Genomic DNA, 20,950 nt, shown 5'->3' with positions numbered 1-20,950 from the left:
ACAGAACTGTGTGGAATATAAAAATGTGAGTCACTTAGTTTCATCCCTGCCCATTCATTTCTGCAAAGTCCCTATCAAAATGAGGAAACGCCAATTCAATGTATTACATACACCTGCTTATTCTATTCATAATATATCTGCAGTCTAGATGTTAAAGCATATCCACATCTGTAATTGGGGTTTAACTACAGTAGTTTGAGTAATGTGTTGGAGAGATCCAAACCATGCAGCTTTGCGAGAATTACAATCTTGAATGATCTGCAACCCTTTGATTGGGCAACCTTTGCTTTTGTTCTAGTTATCAGAATGTTCTGCTAGTGCTATGGATCATGCCCTGATGTGACATCTGTTGATACTGAGAATATAGATGAACGTTAATGACGTTGAAGTTCATGGTCAGATAGAAATGTAATAATTAGAGCTGAAACGCATTCCCTATTCTACCTGACATACATTCATATCTGTTCTACACAATACCTCTATGAACATTCTGTAATGTTGAACCCTCCCTGAACAGGCCCAGATCTTACCTTTACAGTTGTGGGAGCTTATCATGTTGGCACTGGAGAGGCAGAGGGAGAGGAGGATCGTGGGTATCCAGGCAGAACGTTCATCTTGAACGTTCTCAGTTTTGTCGTGAAACTGAAGCTCCCCTGGTATCCTTACAGTGCACAACAATCAGGAAATGTGACGATGCACTGTATGCCAAACAGAATGAGACAGTGACTGCTCTGCTCTACCTGAACATACAACACATGCTCGTCACAACGATGACAGCATACATCTCATAACATCCTTCCCTATCACTTCACTGTGACCAACAATCTGGCCCTCGTCGACTGTAAGCAACTCTCTCTGGGAACATCAAACAGAGTGACTAACTGCACAGACTCTTGAGTTAAAACATCCGCACTCTGTGGCAGTGCACTCTGAAATTCACAATAAGTTTCCGCCCTCTACCGGTGTGTGTGACCTTTGATGCCCTTTGAATTTGATACTTTTCTGTGTGTTAGGGCTTGGAAACTCGTATTGCATTACTCATGTTTGTTTTTCCCCTACTCTTATCTCAGGGGTTCTTCTCTGGATTCGCTCCATATCATATTTCCACTGCTTCTGGTAGAACTCGTAGAGACCCATCCGGGTTTCTCTGTGACTATGTGACTGTCTCTCTGTGACAGACAGTCAGGAAAACTAACATAATGTTGCTCTGATATTATCACAGAGACAAGGGTGTAATACATCAAATCGTATCACCATACATCTCGTTGTGGTCACTGTGTAGGCCAACACTTTCCTGTTTTTCATGCTTTTTCTGTGCAAGGATTTTCCGGTGAATGTCATTATCTAGAGACACTTCACATCATACAGATATCTTCATTAGAAGTAATGTGCTATAGTTTGTTTGGGGGGAGCAGAGAGATTTACTGGTCTCCTATACACTGCAACTATAGGCACACACACACACACACACACACACACTCACACACACACAGAGTAATGTCATGCATACATACAGTGGGGAGACAAGTATTTGATACACTGCCGATTTTGCAGGTTTTCCTACTTACAAAGCATGTAGAGGTCAAAAAATCCAGAAAATCACATTGTATGATTTTTAAGTAATTAATTTGCATTTTATTCATGACATAAGTATTTGATCACCTACCAACCAGTAAGAATTCGGCTCTCACAGACCTGTTCGTTTTTTCTTTAAGAAGCACTCCTGTTCTCCACTCATTACCTGTATTAACTGCAACCTATTTGAACTCGTTACATAAAATACACCTGTCCACACACTCAATCAAACAGACTCCAACCTTTCCACTATGGCCAAGACCAGAGAGCTGTGTAAGGACATCAGGGATAAAATTGTAGACCTGCACAAGGCTGGGATGGCTACAGGACAATAGGCAAGCAGCTTGGTGAGAAGGCAACAACTGTTGGCGCAATTATTAGAAAAATGGAAGAAGTTCAAGATGAGGTCAATCATCCTCGGTCTGGGGGCTCCATGCAAGATCTCACCTCGTGGGGCATCAATGATCATGAGGAAGGTGAGGGATCAGCCCAGAACTACACGGCAGGACTTGGTCATGACCTGAAGAGAGCTGGGACCACAGTCTCAAAGAAAAACCATTAGTAACACACTACGCCGTCATGGATTAAAAATCCTGCAGCACGCAAGGTCCCCCTGCTCAAGCCAGCGCATGTCCAGGCCCGTCTGAAGTTTGCCAATGACCATCTGGATGATCCAGAGGAGGAATGGGGAGAAGGTCATGTGGTCTGATGAGACAAAAATATAGCTTTGGTCTAAACTCCACTCGGCGTGTTTAGAGGGGAAGAAGAAGGATGAGTACAACCCCAAGAACACCATCCCAACCGTGAAGCATGGAGGTGGAAACATCATTCTTTGGGGATGCTTTTCTGCAAAGGGGGACAGGACGACTGCACCATATTGAGGGGAGGCTGGATGGGGCCATGTATCGCGAGATCTTGTGGCCAACAACCTCCTTCCCCCAGTAAGAGCATTGAAGATGGGTCGTGGCTGGGTCTTCCAGAATGACAACGACCAGAAACACACAGCCAGGGCAACTAAGGAGTGGCTCCGTAAAAAGCATCTCAAGGTCCTGGAGTGGCCTAGCCAGTCTCCAGACCTGAACCCAATAGAACATCTTTGGAGGGAGCTGAAAGTCCGTATTGTCCAGCGACAGCCCCGAAACCTGAAGGATCTGGAGAGGTCTGTATGGAGGAGTGGGTCAAAATCCCTGCTGCAGTGTGTGCAAACCTGGTCAAGACCTACAGGAAACGTATGATCTTTGTAATTGCAAACAAAGGTTTCTGTACCAAATATTAAGTTCTGCTTTTCTGATGTATCAAATACTTATGTCATGCAATAAAATGCAAATTAATTACTTAAAAAATCTACAATGTGATTTTCTGGATTTTTGTTTTAGATTCCGTCTCTCACAGTTGAAGTGTACCTATGATAAAATACCAGAGACCTCTACATGCTTTGTAAGTAGGAAAACCTGCAAATCGGCTTAGTGTATCAAATACTTGTTCTCCCCACTGTATATTTTTGGTATGGGTGACCCCAGCGGAATAGAACCCACAGTCCTGGGGTTGCAAGCAACATGCTCTACCAACTCAGACTAAAGAGAGTAGTCTTCCCAGAGTTCCTACATGAAACCCAGAGCTTCTCCCAGCATGAACACACACACACACACACACACACACACAACACACAGGAGTGGACTGGGACAAGAATTCGGCCCTGGCATTTTGTTCACACCAGCCAACTCACCCCCACCGGCAGGCGAAGCTTCCACCAGCCATACACACATCATTCCCCAAACACCCTACATAGTCACAGGCAGTAGTGCTGACACATAACATTGGCAGTACAGTTCAGCATTTCTCAACCATTTCTGTTCTAGTGACTGGCGAGACATGTCCCTCCTCTTTTTTAACAGCTCATGTTTAAAACAGATACAACCTATCTCAAAAACACCACTGAAGAGGTAACTAACTCATAACTATAACTGTGCCTCTGCTCTAGTCATTTTGTTTGCCTCCCTGTTGTGCTGCTCTATCTGTCTCAGCATCTTCTCTCCCGGGTCACAGTGTGCTTCTTCTTGTTCCTCAGTCTGTCTGTCTGCCTGTCTGCTATACAGTGGGAAAAAGTATTTGATCCCCTGCTGATTTTGTACGTTTCCCACTGACAAAGACATGATCAGTCTATAATTTTAATGGTAGGTTTATTTGAACAGTGAGAGACAGAATAACAACAAAAAAAATCCAGAAAAAGCATGTCAAAATGTTATAAATTGATTTGCATTTTAATGAGGGAAATAAGTATTTGACCCCTCTGCAAAAACATGACTAAGTACTGGTGGCAAAACCCTTGTTGGCAATCAAGAGTCAGACGTTTCTGTAGTTGGCCACCAGGTTTGCACACATCTCTGGAGGGATTTTTGTCCCACTCCTCTTTGCAGATCTTCTCCAAGTCATTAAGGTTTTCGAGCCTGACGCTTGAGCTCCCTCCACAGATTTTCTATGGATTAACGTCTGGAGATTGGCTAGGCCACTCCAGGACCTTAATGTCTTCTTCTTGAGCCACTCCTTTCGTTGCCTTGTCGTGTGTTTTGGGTCATTGTCATGCTGGAATACCTATCCACGACCCATTTTCAATGCCCTGGCTGAGGGAAGGAGGTTCTCACCCAAGATTTGACGGTACATGGCCCCGTCCATCGGGACTGATGTCGTGAAGTTGTCCTGTCCCCTTAGCAGAAAAACACCCCCAAAGCTATAATGTTTTCACCTCCATGATTGACGGTGGGGATGGTGTTCTTGGGGTCATAGGCAGACATTCCTCATCCTCCAAACACGACGAGTTGAGTTGACGCCAAAGACCTCGATTTTGGTCTCATCTCCGACCACAACACTTTCACCCAGTTGTCCTCTGAATCATTCAGATGTTCATTGGAAAACTTCAGATGGGCCTGTATGTGCTTTCTTGAGCAGGGGACCTTGCGGGCGCTGCAGATTTCAGTCCATCACGCGTAGTGTGTTACCAATTGTTTTCTTGGTGACTATGGTCCCAGCTGCCTTGAGATCATTGAGCAAGATCCTCCCGTGTAGTTCTGGGCTGATTCCTCACCGTTCTCATGATCATTGCAACTCACGAGGTGAGATCTTGCATGAGCCCGGCCGAGGGAGATTGACAGTTATTTTGTGTTTCTTCCATTTGCGAATAATCACACCAACTGTTGTCACCTTCTCACCAAGCTGCTTGGCGATGGTCTTGTAGCCCATTCCAGCCTTGTGTAGGTCTACAATCTTGTCCCGTGAGCATCCTTGGAGACTCTTTGGTCTTGGCCATGGTGGAGAGTTTGGAATCTGATTGATTGATTGCTTCTGTGGACAGGTGTCTTTTATACAGGTAACAAACTGAGATTAGGAGCACTCCCTTTCGGGAGAAGTGTGCTCCTAATCTCAGCTCGTTACCTGTATAAAAGACACCTGGGATCCATAAATCTTTCTGATTGAGAGGGGGGTCAAATACTTATTCCCCCATTAAAATGCAAATCAATTTACACACATTTTTTACATGTGTTTTCTGGATTTTTTTTGTTGTTATTCTGTCTCTCCACTGTTCAAATAAACCTACCATTAAAATGATAGACTGATAATTTCTTTGTCAGTGGGCAAATGTACGAAATCAGCAGGGGATCAAATACTTTTTTCCCTCACTGTACATTATAAAAAGCCAAGCTAACGACATAGGCTATATTACAGTAATTAGTGCCTGTCACATACTGAGTAAACAAGATTACGAGCACCTGCTCTTTCCATGACATAGACTGACAAGGTGAAAGTTATGATCCCTTATTGATGTCACTTGTTAAATCCTCTTCCAATCAGTGTAGATGAAGGGGAGAACAGGTTAAAGAAGGATTTTTTAAGTCTTGAGACAATTGGAGACATGGATTGTGTATGTCTGCCATTCAGAGGTGAAAGGCCAAGACAAAAGATTTAAGCGCCTTATGAATGGGGTATGGTAGTAGATGCCAGGCGCACTGGTTTGTGTCAAGAACTGCAACGCTGCTGGTTTTTCACGATCAACAGTTTCCAGTGTGTATCAAAATGGTCCACCACCCAAAGGACATCCAGCCAACTTGACACAACTGTGGGAAGTACTATTAGGAAGGTGTTCCTAATGTTTGGTATACTTAGTGTATGTGTTACCTGAATCTACACCTACCTTAAAGACATGCTCCAGAACTTTGGCGAGTAGTAAGTATTTTTTAAAGCTCCCGCTTTGGGCTGGATGTGTCAATGTGTATTTCACTACATGCATAATCTATGATCAGAATTACTGTCTTACCTCAATTAGCCACGAAATCCTTAGTTTGAAAGTGACTGTTTTCTGGAAGCTGTGCGGAGCCATTTTCCCTGACGTGGGCCAGCCCCTAGAAATTATAGTTCTAGCTTCAGACCCTCGACATCTGAGCGATAGCTAGCAATATGCACACACAGCAGAGCGAGAAAGAGAGCAATGACGTGGTGCACATATCTGCAAATATGTGACGTAGTACGCAATTTTCGGGGACCACTTTTGAGCTCGTGAGTGCTACTTTCAGAACTACTCTAAAAAAAGTACCAGAGAATCTCTTTAAGTGTTAATTACTATTACAGGGCTCCAGACTAACATTTTCCCCCTGGTGCCACTATCTTCTACAGTTGGTGGCACCAGCCCATGATTAATCATCTTATAAAGTAATCCATAGTGCTTAATTAAGAAGTGTAATAAAAAGGCTACTGAGGTATTCAAGAAATAAATTCAACTAACAAGGCCAAGCAGGAATGCGTGATTCAAGATATTTTGATGTGCAACCTAATCCAGTGGTGGTCATGAATTTTGGGTTGGGGGGGATTCTACTAAGCTAACATGTGGAATTGTTTAAAGATAGTCATACCAAGGATTATTTAGCTATTTGATTTAGAATTTTATGACCTCTTTAGGTATAAAAACAGAAGAAAAAATGATAACATTGAATTTGGTCTTACTGCTATTAGCCCATAGAAATGCACTGAATATCAGATTCATACATGGAAAAGCTTTTTTTTAAACAGTCAAATAATTAATCAAAAGAGAGTTTGTTTTGAAGTGTCTGTCCTATATCTGAGAGTTATAAGAAAGACGGTCGGAATTGTATTATTTTTACCTGTATTTAACCCCTTTTATAGGTACTAAACTACTTCCAAATATATATATATATAGTGCCTTTGTAAAATATTCAGACCCCTTAACTTTTTCCACATTTTGTTACGTTACAGCCTTATTCTAAAATTGATTGAAGAAAAAAAATCCTCAGCAATTTACACAGAATAACCCATAATGACAAAGCGAAAACAGGTTTTTAGACATTTTTGCAAATGTATTAAAAATAAAAAACCGTAATACCTTATTTACATATATTCAGACCCCTTTGCTATGAGACTCGAAATCGAGCTCAGGTGCATCCTGTTTCCATTGATCATCCTTGAGATGTTTCTACAACTTGATTGTCCACCTGTGGTAAATTAAATTGATTGGACATGACTTGGAAAGGCACACACCTGTCTATATAAGGTCCCACATTTGACAGTGTATGTCAGAGCAAAAACCAAGCCATGAGGTCGAAGGAATTGCCTGTAGACCTCCGAGACAGGATTGTGTCACAGGTCTGGGGAAGGGTACCAAAATATTTCTGCAATATTGAAGGTCCCCAAGAACACAGTGGCCTCCATCATTCTGCTAAATGGCATATTATTATATTATTATAAGAAGTTTGGAACCACCAAGACTCTTCGTAGAGTCCATCCAAGCTGAGCAATTGGGGGAGAAGGGCCTTGGTCCAAGAACCCGATTGTCACTCTGACAGAGCTCCAGAGTTCCTCTGTGGAGATGGGAGAACCTTCCAGAAGGACAACCATGTCTGCAGCACTCCACCAATCAGGCCTTTATGGTACAGTGGCCAGACGGAAGCCACTCCTCAGTAAAAGGCACATGACAGCCCCCTTGGTGTTTGCCAAAAGGCACCTAAAGACTCTCAGACCATGAGAAACAAGATTCTCTGGTCTGATGAAACCAAGATTGAACTCTTTGGCCTGAATGCCAAGCGTCCGTCTGGAGGAAACCTGGCACCATCCCTACGGTGAAGCATGGTGGTGGCAGCATCATGCTGTGATGATGTTTTTCAGCGGCAGGGACTGGGAGACTAGTCAGGATCGAGGCAAAAATGAACGGAGCAAAGTACAAAGAGATCTTTGATGAAAACCTGCTCCAGAGCGTTCAGTGCCCTCCGACTGGGGTGAAGGTTCACCTTCCAACAGGACAATGATCCTAAGCACACAGCCAAGACAACACAGGAGTGGCTTCGGGACAAGTCTCTGAATGTCCTTGAGTGGCCCAGCCAGAGCCCGGACTTGAAACCGATCGAACATCTCTGGAGAGACCTGAAAATAGCTGTGCAGCAACGCTCCCCATCCAACCTGATAGAGCTTGAGAGGATCTGCAGAGAAGAATGGGAGAAACTCCCCAAATACAGATGTGCCAAGCTTGTACGTCATACCCAAGAAGACTCGATGCGTAATTGCTGCCAAAGGTGCTTCAACAAAGTACTGAGTAAAGTATACGAATACTTATGTAAATGTAATATTTCAGTTTTGTTTTTGTTTTTGTATAAATGAGAAAACATTTCTAAAAACCTGTTTTTGCTTTGTCATTATGGGGTATTGTGTGTAGATTGGATGAGGGGAAAAAACTATTTAATCAATTTTAGAATAAGGCTAACCTAACAAAATCTGGAAAAGTCAAGGGGTCTGAATACTTTCCGAAGTATTTCCAGCATTTTTAAAACTGGTTCGGGCTACCTTCAGACGAGTCTTGTGAGGATTGTGGGTGTCACAACCGACATGTACGTGTTCGTGAGAGTCTCACCTTTCCAAAGAGGGTGTGTAGCCCAAACAGTTCGGATGCTACAGACAGAAGTTGGCAGATCGGCGGTACCGACTTCAGACGAGTCCTGTGACGCTTGTGGGGGTAGACCAAAACTATTTCCATAGAGGGGTCATAATAGTTTGTAGGCCGTTCTGACGCTACATACATTTTCGCAGTGGTGGAAAAAGTACCCACCTGTCATACTTGAGTAAAAGTAAATATACCTTTAAAGGTGCAACTCATACGATCTTTTTGAATTTTTGCATTGTAGTTTCAGAAAATGTACAGCAAAAAATAACAAAATATCGTCTTCACATCTGTTCGAAGCTGGTGGAGTTACTTTCGGTTTTGGTCCACCAGCTTCAAACAGCCGTAAAAACACTTTTTTTGTTATTGAAAATATATTTCACAGCGATGTAGATGTTACAATGATTCCCTACACTATTCAGTGCTTGTTTTCTCACATAAACTGAAATTGGAGCGAACGGTGTAGAATTTGCAACCAGGAAATGAGGGATTTCACTATATAACACACCCACAAAGTCATAACAGCTTTCCCAGTTTTGACAACCGATAAATACTACTAGAGTAAAAGTCTCTAAGTATTTGGTTTGAAATATACGTAAGTATCAAAAGTAAATGTAATTGCTAAAATATACTTAAGTATCAAAAGTAAAAAGTATAAATAATTAAAAATTCCTTATATTAAGCAAACCAGACGGCATAATTTAATTGTTATTTCAATTTACAGATAACCAGAGGCACAATCCAACACTCAGACATAATTTACAAACAAAGCATTTGTGTTTAGGTGAGTCTGCCAGATCAGAGGCAGTAGGGATGACCAGGGATGTTCTCTCTGGTAAGTGCGTGACTTCACCATTTTCCTGTCCTGCTAAGCATAAAAAAACGTAACAAGTTCTTTTGGGTGTCTGGGAAAATGTATGGAGTAAAAACTACATTATTTCTTTAGGAATGTAGTGGAGTAAAATGTGTCAAAAATATAGACTCTAGGGGCCTTCTATAGTCGCTATGTTACCGAACCCCGTGGCTCTAAACGTCTAGGGTGGATGGACATGGGACCGTAACATAAATTATGCAAATTATAAGTGTGACCTGGAACAGCGAGAACCAAAAATGACACAACAACCATGAGCTACCGGTCAAACTTAAATGGTTTATTGCTAAACACACGGTAAGGTTTGGGAAAAAGGGCTGAGCAGGACCCAAGAAATGAAACAATAGTGTAAAACCCCCTAAACTGATCTAGCCTGCCTAAAGAACCGCTAGGCTACTGCTAGTCATACAAAAAATACAGTGGGTGGTCCGCTCAGGTCTAACTGGTGTTTATAGACAGATTTCTTCCCTACGGGTAATGTACGCCTCAAGGGCAACTAGCTTAAACCCCCCTTTTCCCAAAAAAAACACACAAAACTACTAAACAGGGTACTCAGCAATTAAATAAGTACACAGGATACAACAGTATCCACACTCCAGGTAAAGAAATATATTCTAATAATGTTACCAATAGGGTAACCAACAACTTAGTGCGTACACAACACAGGACACCACCGTGTCCATACTCACATATGGCAAAAAGTCTCTCTCTCCTGCAACAAACACAAGTCTGGTTTTTATAAAATGGGATGTGTGATTGAATCAAACGAATAACAGGTGGTGCAATTAACAGGAATGTTCACTGATTGGTCCAATCAGCAGACACCCTCAACGACCACCAATCAGGAACATACAGGACACCTGTGATTAGGGCAGAAGGAGAAAACACACAAAAACACAGGATACCTGTATCCGTAACACTCCCCACCCTTAAAAGAGCAAACCAAAATGGTTTGCGACACACGTACTATCACAACACCCAAAATTCAATAATCATCCTGCCGGGATAACAAAAAAAAACCCTAGATCATTACACACGAGACAAAGCATCTGCCAACACATTATCTAACCCCTTTTTGTGGCGGATCTCCAAATTATAATTTTGCACGACAGAGTGCCCAACGCATAAGGCGTTGGTTCTGGTTGTACATCCGGTGGAGAAAAACTAAGGGATTATGGTCAGTATACACTACCACTGGTAATGCACTGGAACCAACATAAACTTCAAAGTCTGCGCTAACAACAAAGCTAGAGCTTCTTGTTCAATGGTGGAATAGTTTGTCTGACATTTGTTAAATTTCCGTGAAAAATAACAGACAGGATGGTCCACTCCACTCTGGTCTTGCTGCAGTAGAACAGCACCAGCACCTCTGGCACTTGCATCTACCTCCAGTTTAACGGCCGCTCAAAATCTGGCGCAGCAAGAACAGAGTACTACACAAGAGTGCTTTAGCAGTGTTGAAAGCAGTACAACAATCTTCAGACCATACAAATTTTCTCGCCGGACTGAGCAAATCCGTTAATGGAGCAACTACCGCGAGAGAAATTTTAGAAACTTACGGTAGTAGCCAACCATCCCTAAAAAACGGCGTAGCTCTCTTCTGGTGGTAGGTGCGGGAAATGCGTTTATAGCTGAGACCTTGGCATCTACAGGGCGCACCTGACCATGGCCGACCTGTTTACCAAGATAAGTAACAGTGGCCTTCCCAAACTCGCACTTTGCTAAGTTCAGGGTTAGAGAAGCGGTTGCTAGACGTTCACACACTACCCTTAGAGTGTTAACATGATCAGACCACTCAGTTGAATAAATTACCAGATCATCAAGGTAAGCACTACAATTAGGAACTCCAGCCAATACTGTGTTAACCAGGCGTTGGAAAGTGGCTGGTGCGTTCCGCACTCCCAAATGCCATGACAGCATATTGTGGAAGTGATCTGGGGTCACAAAGGCAGAGATGTCGGAGGCACGTGGGGTTAACGGCACCTGCCAGTAACCTTTAGAAGATCTAATTTGGTTACATAAGTAGCACACCAACAGTATCAATACAGTCATCCAGTCTGGGTAACGGAACGAGTCGGGCACTGTGACAGCATTGACTTTCCGATAGTCCGTACATAATCTGGATGTCCCATCAGGTTTAGGAACCAGAATGCCCGGAGAACTCCAAGGACTTGAACTTGGCATAGCCAGGTTATTCTCCAGCAAATAACCGACCTCACCCCCTCATTATCTTTCTCTTAGCGACGTTGACACGATAAGGATGTTGCTTGATAGGTGCAAGCGTTTCCAACATTAATGTCATGTTCTAACACATTTGTACATGTAGGAACATCATTAAAAAGACATGGAAAGCTGTGTAACAGTCTCACAATATCATCTGACTGTCTGTCCGTTAAATGAATCAGGCTTGCCGGGAGAGACAACAGCATCTCTGAATTGGGCAATCTAGCACACTGCTGCTGAGTATTGCGCAACTCCAAACCATCTCCGTCCACATCATTAACATTACCTCCCACTACAGCCGTAGCAGCAACAGAGACAGCCGACTCGGCCAGTTTCTCTGGACTGTCTACCTGAGTGACGGGTCTGTTGTGGTATGTCTTCAACATGTTAACGTGGCACACGAGATTGGCGTTTTCTATCAGGAGTCTGTATCACATAGTCAGTTTCCAGTTAGTTTCTTTTCAATGACATAAGGACCAGAGAAACGTGCTGACAATGACGCTCCTGGCACAGGCAACAACACAAGAACTCGGGTCACCTGGCTGCAGTGAACAGAAACAGCCTGTGTGTCATAGTGTCGTTTCATCCGTTTCTGTGAGGAAGACAGCGCTTCCTTTGCTAGAGCACAGGCAGCATGTAGGCGCTCACGAAGCGACTAACGTAGTCCAACACATTTTCTTTCACACACAACTCTTGTGACAAAAACTGATCCTTAAGGACTTTCATAGGTCCTCTCATGGTGTGTCCAAACACCAGTTCAGCTGGGCTGAACCCTAGGGGATTCCTGTACTGTCTCACGGACAGCAAACAACACTAGAGGAACTCCCTCATCCCAATCTTTCTCAGATTCCAAGCAATATTTACGGAGCATAGACTTCAGGGTCTGATGCCAACGTTCAACGCACCCTGAGACTCTGGGTGATATGCGCTTGACACACGGTGTGTAACTGACAAGGATTTTAACACTTGTTTGAAAAGTTTAGAAAGGAAATTCGTACCCTGATCAGTTTGTATCACCCTAGGTAATCCAAAAGTTGAAAGAATTTGATCAACGCTTTACTCACCACTGGAGCAGTAATCCCTTCGCAGAGGAATGGCCTCTGGGTACCTGGTGGCCACACACACAATTGTCAACATAAACTGGTTACCAGATTTTGTTTTTGGTAATGGTCCAACACAATCAACCATCACATGTTCGAATGGTTCACCTATGGCGGTATGGGACAAAGAGGCGCGGGGAAATAACCTGGTTCGGTTTCCCAACTACTTGACAGGTGTGGCAAGTCCGAGCAGAACTGAGCCACATCTTGTTTTAAGCCAGGCCAAAAGAAATGTCGCAAAACTCGATCATAAGTCTTGGTGACTCCCAGATGTCCGGACCACTGGTGATCATGAGCGAGGATAAAACATTTTGTCGAAAGGCTGTAGGAATCACTATTTGGTAAACAGCATTCCAATCTCCGCCAGCGTCAACATGGGATGTCCATTTACGCATGAGGAGATTACCATCAATAGAAGTATGCCGTGTTTTTCTTCTTTAGCTCGTCCTCTGAGACAACACTAGAAAAACATTTAGCCAGGCTAATGTCAACCTGTTGGTTAGCGATCAGCTGCTCACGAGTAACTGGTAACTGTATTGCTTCAGCAACAAGTTCCACATCCTTCTTCCTTTCTCTGGGCTGTTGGTCAGACTGCACCAGCTACCAGAGGTAGCACCCGAACTATCCTCTGGGTCACACTCTCTGAATAGAATCGTGTCTGACAAATCTACCACTTCACCCACTTGTCGTGCTTGAGCACGTGTGACTGCACAAGCGGGGAACACATCCTGGATAACCCTGTGCCAGCTCCTCGGAGAGAGACTGGTCACTTTTATCCAATACCTCCAATATGGGTATTACCTTTCCTCCGGCAATATCGTTGCCCATTATAAAGGTCACCCCTTTTACTGGCAACATCGGACGTCGCCAACTCTGAACAATCCACTGACTAACTCAGGTGTACGTTCACAAAGTGCAATGGCACTGGGACGAAACCCATTTCAATTCCTTGTACTAACACCACTGGAACCACAATATGTATTATTAGACAAGGGCAACACATCAGCTAGTATGAACGACTGCGCCGCACCAGTATCTCTGAGGATTCTAACTGGACGCTGAGACGCTTCATCATCTGATATAGAAACAAACCCCTCAAAAATGAACGGTTCATCTGTGATCTGGGACAGGGACTTTCAAACCACATTCACTGAGGCTTCTGTCTTGATTCCGGCCCCTTACAACCGATTTCGAATCAGCCCAACACCCGTTGGCGGCCTGGCGTGCTGAGGCATCCCGGTTTGCGTTTTAGCAGAAAGCAATCATTAACTATATGTCCCACCTTATGACAATAGAAACAGTGACGCACATCTTTTGGGGCGTGCTGGATGTACTGCTGAGTCGACTAGGATTAAAAGTTAGCAACTCCGCAGCCCGGCTCTCCGTGACGAGCCGAAAACACGCTCTTATCGTCAACACAAACTTCGTCTGCCAATACAGACGCTTCCCGACAGTGAGGATACTTTCTGTTCGTTCAGATAAACTACAATGCGTTCCGGTAAACAATTTTTAAACTCTTCTAACAAGATTAACTCCCGTAGAGAGTTAAAATCAGTTACCTTACTAGCACTGTGCCATTTGTCAAACAGATTTCCTTTGTCTCTAGCAAACTCCACATAAGTCTGAGTAGGATACTTTTTATGAGACCTAAATCTCTGTCGATATGCCTCAGGAACAAGCTCATAGGCACGAAGAACAGTAGCTTTGACCATCTCATAATTCAAACTGTCTTCAAGAGGTAGCGCTGCCAGAACCTCTTGGGCTTTACCTGTTAGCTTACACTGAAGTAATAGGCACCATACCTCGTCGGGCCATTTCAATGCTACCGCTATACGTTCAAAAACACTGAAATAGGAATCAACCTCTGACTCCTGAACACAGGTACCAAGGTGATCTGCCTACTAATATCAAACGTAGCAGATGACACAGCTGGTGAGGATGGCTCACTAGCAGGCATAGTATTAGCAGAGACTAACCTCGCTGTTTCTGCTTCTAGTTCCATTTTACGCATCGCCAGTTCTTGATCAAGCCTACGCGTCTCCAGTTCTTGATCAAGCCTACGCGTCTCCAGTTCCATCTTACGCGTCTCCTGTTCTATCTTACGCGTCTCCTGTTCTGCCTCTAGCTCCATTTTACGATCTCCAGCTTGTCTTGCCTGATTTGTGCCCGGCTCTTCCGCCTCTATTTGGAGCCGTGTCGGCGGACATCCATCCTGGCATCACTGTCAGTCAGTGGGGAGAGGGGTCATAACGGGGCAATGTGGCTGGAGCCTTAGTCTCGTCCTCAGACACTGATGCTTACAGGAACAGCAACCACATCCCCCTCGGAGCAGCAGACTCAGCGCGTGTAACTCAAGCACTCGCTCGTTTAACAATATCGCTAACACTACTTCCCTAACTTCTGCTTTCACTAAACCCCTCGGTATGGGTACAGAAAAGTGGTCAGCCAAAGCCTGTAGATCCACTCTACGACAATTCTCAAAATCTCCCACGTAGGGTTTTCCAAAAATGCTTCCAAATCAAAAGTAGCCATCCTACTAGCAACCACGAGCCGTCGACTACTGAACACACAAAAAAACAGGTATACAGCTGCCAAGCTCAACACTGAACCAGACACTTACTAATTTGCACGAGTAGCATGGGATAGATCCCGGACGAACCCCCACTTCATGTTCACGAACCCCGTGGCTCTAAACGTCTAGGGTGGATGACATGAGACCCGTAACATAAATTATGCAAATTATAAGTGTGACCTGGAACAGCGAGAACCAAAAATGACACAACAACCATGAGCTACCGTCAAACTTAAATGGTTTATTGCTAAACACACGGTAAAGGTTTGGGAAAAGGGCTGAGCAGGACCCAAGAAATGAAACAATAGTGTAAAACCCCTAAACTGATCTAGCCTGCCTAAAGAACCGCTAGGCTACTGCTAGTCATACAAAAATACAGTGGGTGGTCCGCTCAGGTCTAACTGGTGTTTATAGACAGATTTCTTCCCTACGGGTAATGTACGCCCAAGGGCAACTAGCTTAAACCCCCCTTTTCCCAAAAAAAACACACAAAACTACTAAACAGGGTACTCAGCAATTAAATAAGTACACGGGATACAACAGTATCCACACTCAGGTAAAGAAATATATTCTAATAATGTTACCAATAGGGTAACCAACAACTTAGTGCGTACACAACACACAGGACACCACCGTGTCCATACTCACATATGGCAAAAGTCTCTCTCTCCTGCAACAAACACAAGTCTGGTTTTTATAAAATGGGATGTGTGATTGAACCGAATAACAGGTGGTGCAATTAACAGGAATGTTCACTGATTGGTCCAATCGGCAGACACCTCAACGACCACCAATCAGGAACATACAGGACACCTGTGATTAGGGCAGAAGGAGAGAAACACCAAAAACACAGGATACCTGTATCCGTAACACGCTAACTCTAAATATAATACCCACTGCTAGTAGCCACTCAGAACATGCGCTGACCAGCTAGCAAGTGTCTTCACTGACCTCTTCACTGACCTCTCCCAGACCCAGTCTGTAATACCCACATGTTTCAAGCAGACCACCATAGTCCCGGTGGTTAAGAATGCCAAGATAACCTGTCCAAATGACTATCGCCCAGTAGAACTCACATCTGTAGCCATGAAATGCTTTGAAAGACTGGTCATGGCTCTCATCAACACCATTTTCCCATACACCCTGGACCCACTCCAATTACGCATACCACCCCAACAGATCCACAGATGATGCAATCTCTATTGCACTCCACCCTGCCCTTTCCCACCTGGACAAAAGGGAACACCTATGTGAGAATGCTGTTCATTGACTACAGCTCAGTGTTCAACACCATAGTGCCCTCCAAACTCATCACTAAACTAAGGACTGTGGGATTAAACACCTCCCTCTGCAATTGGATACTGTACTTTCTGACCTGCCCCTCCCAGGTGATGAGGGAAGGCAACAACACATCCGCCACCTGACCCTCAACACGGCCCCTCAGGGGTGCGTGCTTAGCCCCCTCCTGTACTCCCTTTTCACCCACGACTGCGTGGCCGCACACCGACTCCAACACCATCATTAAGTTTGCTGACAACATGACAGTGGTAGGCCTGATCACCTACGACAATGAGACAGCCTACAGGGAGGAGGTTAGAGACCTGTCGGTGTGGTGCCAGGACAACAACCTCTCCCTCAACGTCAGCAAGACAAAAGAGTTGATCGTGGACTACAGGAAACGGAGGCCCGTGCACACCCCCATTCACATCAACTGGGCTGTAGTTGAGACGGTCGAGAGCTTCAAGTTACTCAGTGTCCACATCACTAAGGACCGATCATGGTACAATCACACCACCACAGTCGTGAAGAGTGCACGACAACACCTCTTCCTCCTCAGGAGGCTGAAAAGATTTGGCATGGGCCCTCAGATCCTCAAAACGTTCTACAGCTGCACCATTGAGAGCATCCTGACTGACTGCATCACCGCTTGGAATGGCAACTGCTCAGCATTCGACTGCAAGGCGCTACAGAGGGTAGTGCGGATGGCCCAGTACATCCCTGGGGGGTGACCTCCCTGTCATTCAGGACCTCTATACCAGGTGGTGTCAGAGAAGGCCCTAAACATTTTTCAAAACCCCAGCCACCCAAGTCACAGTCTGTTCTCTCTGATACCACATGGCAAGCGGTACCGGAGCACCAAGTCTGTGACCAAAGGCTCATTAACAGCTTCTACCCCAAAGCCATAAGAATGCTGAACAGTTAATTAAACGGCTACGACTTTCTCCTTTTTCAGGACCCAGTCTTTCAAAGAGAATTCGTAAAAATACAAATAACTTCACAGATCTTCATTGTAAAGGGTTTAAACTACTGTTTCCCATGCTTGTTCAGTGAACCATAAACAATGAATGAACATGCACCTGTGGAATGGTCGTTAAGACACTAACAGCTTACAGACGGTAGGCAATTAAGGTCACAGTTATGAAAACTTAGGACACTAAAGAGTCCTTTCTACTAACTCTGAAAAACACCAAAGAAAGATGCCCAGGGTCCCTGCTCACATGCCTTAGGCATGCTGCAAGGAGGCATGAGGACTGCAGATGTGGCCTGGGCAATAAATTGCAATGTCTGTACTGTGAGACGCCTAAGACAGCGCTACAGGGAGACAGACGGACAGCTGATTGTCTTCGCAGTGCAATCTCACTGAAATATAGACCTCCTCCATTCCTGTCATTATTGAAAGAGATTGTGATATCTCACATCTCAAAATAGGGCTACTTAATGTTAGATCCCTCACTTCCAAGGCAGTTATGGTCAATTAACTAATCATCTTGATGTAATTGGCCTGACTGAAACATGGCTTAAGCCTGATGAATTTACTGTGTTAAATGAGGCCTCTCCTCCTGGTTACACTAGTGACCATATACCCCACGCATCCCGCATGGCGAAGGTGTTGCTAACTTTACAATAGAAAATGTCAATTTACCCCCAAAAATGACTGCATTTCCATCTTTTGAGCTTCTAGTCATGAAATCTATGCAGCCTACTCAATCACTTTTTATAGCTACTGTTTACAGGCCTCCTGGGCCATATAGCAGAGTTCCTCACTGAGTTCCTGAATTCCTATCGGACCTTGTAGTCATGGCAGATAATATTATAATTTTTGGTGACTTTAATATTCACACGGAAAATTCCACAGACGGAGCCATCATCGACTCAGTGGGTTTTGTCCAACATGTCTCTGGACCTACTCATTGCCACAGTCATACCCTGGATCTAGCTTTGTCCCGTGGAATAAATATTGTGGATCAAAATGTTTTGGACTATCGGACCACCATCTTATTACGTTTGCAATCGCAACAAATAATCTGCTCAGACCCCAACCAAGGACCACAAAAGCCATGCCATAAATCCTCTGACAACCCAAAGATTCCTAGAGGCCCTTCCAGAGTCCCTCCACCTACTCAAGGACGTCAGAGTACAAAAATCAGTTAACAACCTAACTGAGGATCTAAATGTAACCTTGTAATCCCTAGATGCAGTCAAACCCTAAAAACAAAAAAAGATGGTCATAAGAAACTAGCTCCCTGGTATACAGAAAATACCCGAGCCCTGAAGCTAGCCTCCAGAAATTGGAACGGAAATGGCGCTCTACCAAACTGGAAGTCTTCCTACTAGCTTGGAAAGAAGTACAGAGCAATATCAAAGAGCCCTCACTGCTGCTCGATCATCCTATTTTTCCAACCTAATTGAGGAGAATAAGAACAATCCAAAATGTATATTTGATACCTTCGCAAAGCTAACTAAAAGCAGCATTCCCCAAGAGAGGATGCCTTTCACTTCAGCAGTGATGAATTCATGAACTTCTTCGACGAAAAGATCATGATCATTAGAAAGGAAAGTACAGACTCCTCTTTGAATCTGCTCAGCTGTCCTGAATCACAAAACTGCGCGGACCTAGGATCAATGGAGACACTCAAGTTCTTTTAATCCTGTATCTCTTGACACATTCACATACTGGACCCTATTCCAACTAAACTACTGAAAGAGCTACTTCCTGGGCTTGGCCTCCTATGTTGAACATAATACGTGGCTCCCTACCCACTGGATGTGTACCAAACTCATTAAACGTGGCAGTAATAAAGCCTCTCTTGAAAAAGCCAAACCTTGACCCAGAAAATGTAAAAAACAATCGGCCTATATCAATCTCCCATTCCTCTCAACATTTTTTGAAAAAGCTGTTGTGCAGCAACTCACTGCCTTCCTGAAGACAAAAATGTATACCAAATGCTTCAGTCTGGTTTTAGACCCCCATCATAGCACTGAGACCGCACTCGTGAAGGTGGTAAATTACCTTTTAATGGCGTCAGACAAAGGCTCTACATCTGTCTTCGTGCTCCTAGACCTTAGTGCTGCTTTTGACACCATCGATCACCACATTCTTTTGGAGAGATTGGAACCTTAATTGGTCTACACGGACAAGTTCTTGCCTGGTTTAGATCTTATCTGTCGGAAAGATATCAGTTAGTCTCTGTGGATGGTTTGTCCTTTGACAAATCAATTGTAAGTTTCGGTGTTCCTCAAGGTTCCGTTTTAGGACCACTATTGTTTTCACTACAATATTTTATCTCTTGGTGATGTCATTCGAAAACACAATGTTAACTTTCATTGCTATGCAGACGACACACAGCTCTACATTTTGATTAAACATGGTGAAGCCCCACAATTGCATACCCTGGAAGCATGTGTTTCAGACATAATGAAGTGGATGGCGGAAAATGTTTTACTTTAAACTCCGGACAAAACAGAGATGCTAGTTCTAGGTCCCAAGAAACAAATAGATCTTCTGTTGGATCTGACAAATAATCTTGATGTTTGTACAGTCGTCTCAAAAACAAATGTGAAGGACCTTGGCGTTACTCTGGACCCTGATCTGTCTTTTGCGAACATATCAAGAATATTTCAAGGACAGCTTTTTCCATCTTCGTAACATTGCAAAAGCAGGAACTTTTGTCCCAAAATGATGCAGAAAAGCTCATCCATGCTTTTGTCACTTCTATATTAGACTACTGCAATGCTCTTCCGGCTACCCGGATAAAGCACTAAATAAACTTCAGTTAGCGCTACACACGGCTGCTAGAATTTTGCATAGAACCAACAAATTTGATCATATTACTCCAGTGCTAGCCTCTCTACACTGGCTTCCTCGTTAAGGCTAGGGCTGATTTCAAGGTTTTACTGCTAACCTACAAAGCATTACAGTGAGGAAAAAAAGTAATCGATCCCCTGCTGATTTTGTACGTTTGCCCACTGACAAAAGAAATTATCAGTCTATAATTTTAATGGTAGGTTTATTTGAACAGTGAGAGACAACAAAATCCAGAAAACGCATACGTGAAAAAATGTTATAAATTGATTTGCATTTTAATGAGGGAAATAAGTATTAGACCCCCTCTCAATCAGAAAGATTTCTGGCTCCCAGGTGTCTTTTATACAGGTAACAAGCTGAGATTAGGAGCACACTCTTAAAGGGTGCTCCTAATCTCAGTTTGTTACCTGTATAAACACCTGTCCACACAGAAGCAATCAATCAATCAGATTCCAAACTCTCCACCATGGCCAAGAGCTCTCCAAGGATGTCAGGGACAAGATTGTAGACCTACACAAGGCTGGAATGGGCTACAAGACCATCGCCACAGCTTGGTGAGAAGGTGACAACAGTTGGTGCGAGTTATTCG

The 20,950-nt window shown here is 43.8% G+C and overlaps 1 pseudogene; it reads right to left on the bottom strand.

Moving 5' to 3' along the window:
• Nucleotides 1-20,950, bottom strand: part of LOC123484312 — a 69,026-nt pseudogene that overhangs the window by 10,897 nt on the left and 37,179 nt on the right.

Source organism: Coregonus clupeaformis, unplaced genomic scaffold, assembly GCF_020615455.1.
Source record: "Coregonus clupeaformis isolate EN_2021a unplaced genomic scaffold, ASM2061545v1 scaf0271, whole genome shotgun sequence".
Taxonomy (NCBI): Eukaryota; Metazoa; Chordata; class Actinopteri; order Salmoniformes; family Salmonidae; genus Coregonus; species Coregonus clupeaformis.
This window is presented reverse-complemented; position numbering and strand designations above follow the sequence as displayed.